Below are 4,835 nucleotides of genomic sequence, written 5' to 3'. Positions count from 1 at the left end.
CTCGAGAGATAAATTAAAAAATAAAGAGTAAGTTAACTAATATCATGCAACCTGCAGTGCTCCACATACATTAAAACATGGAAAAAAAAAAAAATCAGCTATCCATGTAAGGAATTAAATGAAAGCTCACAGACATTTCACATACACTGCTCAAGTACCAAGGAGAGACTTTTTTTTCATTAATTAACTACATCACACTAAAAAGTAACATTTATCATCAAGATGCAGGTAAAACAAGTACCTGGGAAAACTATTAAATAATAGGTAAAGCAAGCAAATGTAGCCAGGTGGCAGCAGCAAAGTACATAAACATTAAAGAAAGGAAGTCTCCCAACAAAATACAAAAGTTGCAAAGCAAACAAGGAGTAGAAGACTTACGTTCTACAAGGATTCATCTCACCGACCTATCATAGTCTCCCAACTATACTTCAAGATTATTTTTTTAGAAGTTTGTATGCTGAAATAGGCACAGGGCTGCCCAGGAATTTTTAATTTTTCCCTGCTTATAAAAGCTCCTTCACAGCATTTACAGCAAACCAGTAGAGAAAGGAATCATGCTACCCAAACATCTCTCGTGTAGATCATTAGGAAGTATCATACAATAGTATGTGTGTCATACAATAGTAAGGTTTCTCACGGCTAATCACATGAAGGTTTCCATTCTGGCAGTTTCATGTGCTGGGTTCTTTTCCTGTGTTAGACTGAAGAAACCCTACCAAGTCTTACAGTACAAACTTTAAAAGCTGATATTCACAAAAACAGAGTACTATGCCATAAGCATTATTCAGCAGAACCTCCATGGGAAGGATTACTACTACTACTTTTTTTGTCAGGCTGCCTTCATATAGGTATCTTAATATTGCAACACACACAAACCCCAAGCTGAACCCCAAGTTCTTCTACCCATTAGTTGCCCTGATGTCTGGGCTTCAGGGAACTTGCCCATTTCAGATGGATTTCATAGAATCATAGAATCATTTAGGTTGGAAGGGACCTCCAAGATCATCAAGTCCAACCACTGAGCCACCAGGGCTCCAAAGTCCTCTGCCAAAACAGATCAGAATCTGTCAGGGTTGGAAGGGTCCTCAAGGATCCCCCAGTTCCAACCCCTCTGCCATGAGCAGGGACACCTCCCACTAGATCAGGCTGCCCAGAGCCTCATCCAGCCTGGCCTTAAAGACCCCCAGGGATGGGGCCTCAACCACCACCCTGGGCAACCCATTCCAGGGTCTCACCACTGTCATGGTGAAGAACTTCTTCCTCACATCCAGCATTTCCCCCCATTCCTTTCAGCTTCTACTTGTTGCATTGAAATTTCATCTTGCTTATCCATCAGACACCTCTGTTTCTAGGGGGTTTGCTTACTTCTTTCATGTTTGTCTATACTCATTTACATTCATGATTTCTCTGCTTAACAGAATCCACAAGTTTCATCAATGCTTTGCTTTCCTCTTTTTCTCGATCTCTAATCAAAATCAGATCCAAATAAGCAGACGCTTTTCTACATTATTTTTATGCACTAATTATCATAACCCTTTGCTGTCTTCTGGTGCAACAGTGTTCCCATTCAAAGCAGAGTATTAAGTGCTTATTTTTACCCTAAAAATGCATCAGATTTGCTAAAACTTGTTTTATAAACCCATCCTGAATTCCGAATACAGCTTCTGTGCCACTAAAACTGTTTTTAAGTTCATGATAATCACAAAAACTAGTTAGACCTGTATTTACTATTCTTCTTAAATTTTACTATGCATAGTATTCATGCACATTAGTCTGTTGTCTACTTGGAGTACCAAGTATGTACAACCTTTAAACACATACATGATGTAGTACTACACTCCTGAATCTGCCAGTTCTCACATGTGCCTCTGCTGTAAGTTAGCTTTGGCAACCAGCAGGTTTAGAACTAGAAAACATCTTATACCCTTCTAAGCATGTGCTGATGAAGAATGTGTCTCATCAAGCAGAGAAGACGTGGGAGAAGGTGAGTTGACTGTATAACATCAGGGATGCTGAAAAAATCCCAAATAAGACCCTGCAACTTCAAGAACCCTCACTGCACCAAAAAGATGCAGGCAGAGCCTTAGCTTGTCAAGCTCAGTATGGAGATGCCGAGTTTGTTGAAACCTGGGAGCTCGTGAGCTCCAGCACCAGGAGGACAGTTCCTTCTCTGCTTGCAGCTCTGATCCACAGAGCAGGATATGAGCCCTGCTTCCAAGCTTTCCTGTGTCCTGTGGAAGTACAGGCAGAGTGGTACAAGAAACAGTGGGAGACTCCTTGCTGGAGTGACAGAGGCATCTCTGCCAGCCCAGCTTGTCAGCTGGCACGGCTTTCTGCTTGCCATGGATAGGGTATTACTGAAGCTGCTCGTAGTCTGGCCCTCAGACTATTACCCCCAGCTGCTCTTCCATATGGGCACCACAGTTATGGTGCCAGTGGAGAATGGTAACGTATCAAGCATGACTACCTGGCTTGGAGTGTGAGGGACAAGGCCTGAGGACCAGGTGGTGTCTCCTGCATCCTGCTGGGCAAGGAGAAGGAGAGGAGCAGTAGACAGATCCTGTGGACCAACAAGTGGTTGTGCAGTTTGTGTCAAAAGCTGGGACTCAGCTTTTATATCCATGGGACCACCTCTGAAGATCAAGAACTGGGCGCAGGGAGGGAAGGCAGACCAGCATCCACCCGACGCTCTGTGGGATAAAAGCATCCTTGCCAGCAGGCTGGTCAGTCTGCTAAGGGAAGGTTTAGACTAGGATCAATGAGGGAGATGGTTACCTACGATGAAGTGAGGATGCTGTGGTCAGGGGTTACAAGCAAAGAATGCAGGGTAGTGTGGACAATAGAGCTCTTATGATGAACAAAAGAGAGGTGAAGTGGGGCCACATCAAGAACACACTTGATGTGGAAAAACTACTTGGGATTTGCTTACGAAACCCAAAGTCCACCTAGAGTTAAATCTGGTGAGGGATATAACGGTCAAAAGGAAAGTCTTCTACAGGTACACAAGCAGTGTAAGGAAGGCTAGGGGAAATGCGGGCGTGCTGCTGAATGGGGCAGGGTAGCTCGTCAAAGGAAAGAAAAAGGTCAAAGAGCCTTCTTCACCTTGCTCCCTATGGGTACAACCTGCTTTCTGGAATCCCAGGCCCCTGAGACCAGTGGGAAAGTTTGGAGCAAGACAGACTTACTTTGAGTGAGGGAAGATCAGACTATAACACCTTTAAATACACTGGACATAACACTTCCACAAGACCTGACGAGATGCCACCATGAGTCCTGAAAGAGCTGTCCCTGTCATTGTGGGACCACTCTCAACTATGCTTGAAAGTTTGAAGCTAATGAGTGAGGTCCCACAGGACTCAAGAAAGCAAGTATCAACCCTTTTTCCAAAGGCAAGAAGGAAGATCTAGGCAACTACAGGCCCGCTAGCCTCACCCTCATCCCAGGGAAGCTGGAGTACATAATCCTAGAAACTGTTTCCAAACACATAAAGGATAAGAAGGTGATTTGGAACTGTTGGCATGGATTTATGAAGGGGAAATCATGCAGACTGACAGAAACATAAAGGCCAAGAAGCCACAGGGAGCTAGAAACACTGCTGACTGCTGAGGAATCCATCTGTTTTCCATCTTACCAATCCAGCAGAGGTTCCATGACTTCATGGCACTTCTGCAGAAGGGGAAATAACAGCTCAACAAAACACAGAGATACAAGTACTGAGATACTTGTTTCCAAGTGACCTACTAGGTAAAATGTGTAATAAGCAGCCAGAGACATACTGGAGAAAACAGTAAGACTGCCTATAATGGAAAGAGATCCCCAAAATTTACAACTCAATTACTAACTTTTGCCTGCATCACATTATTCACTTTTACAATTAAAAAAACCAAACCAAATCAAACCAAGATGAACATACAAACACCGCAAGCCCATACCCTTGATGGCAAGTTCCACAATGAAGTTGAAACTACACAAAAAAAGGTCCCATTCTCAAGAAAGGGAGATTTTTCATCTTGTCTTCTGTTTCTTTTCTAAAAAAGACAGAAAAATGTGTGATAATCAACCACCATTACTGGTTTGAAAGGCAGCAGATAGATTACCTTCTATTCTTTTCTTCATACGTCACCTCTCCCAGTAAAACTTCCTCTCAAGCTATTCACAGAGACATCCAGATCCTTTGCCCCTCAGGTCTGATCTGACAGGCCGATTCCAACCAGAGTTCTTAGAATTTCAGTTCTAGGCCTTTTTCTCAATTTTAATATAGATTTAAAAGGATAGGAATATTCAGCGAAAGTTCTCTGTAAAACTACATTACTGTTACTGTATTTCAGTTAAATTGAGACACACTTGCTTCCTGCTTGCCTATTATAATTATGCATTTTCTATTTTTCGTTACACTTTCGTCAGGAATATTGCACAAACAATGCTAACATACTAACTTCCTCCAACAATGTGAGCTTTTTCACATATCCCTCTTAGTTCACGTACCACATATAAAAATGTAAGGCAGGGGAGAATAAAGAAAACCTAAAAAGCGCACATTCTGATGATTAGACAGAAAGTAATAGAATGCAATTTAACTCACGGATGAGGTGAATTTATAGTCTTCTCTTTTTAAGCATATTATTATAATTACATTATTTTAAAAACCCATATTTAATCTTTCAAATACAACATCAAAAGAAAGGAAGCCTGATCTCAAATAATTTAGTTAGTTGGCAAGTGTAATTTATAATAACTAAAATGTTTAGAGGAAAAAAAGCTTTGAGCAGGTTTACAACACGTCAGCTGAAAAGAAACAGTTAAGTGATTTATATCTGTACACAGTCAGTATTCAT

The sequence above is a fragment of the Merops nubicus genome, unplaced genomic scaffold (genome assembly GCF_000691845.1).
Source record: "Merops nubicus isolate BGI_N331 unplaced genomic scaffold, ASM69184v1 scaffold37601, whole genome shotgun sequence".
Taxonomy (NCBI): Eukaryota; Metazoa; Chordata; class Aves; order Coraciiformes; family Meropidae; genus Merops; species Merops nubicus.
Note: the sequence above shows the minus strand (reverse complement) of the source record.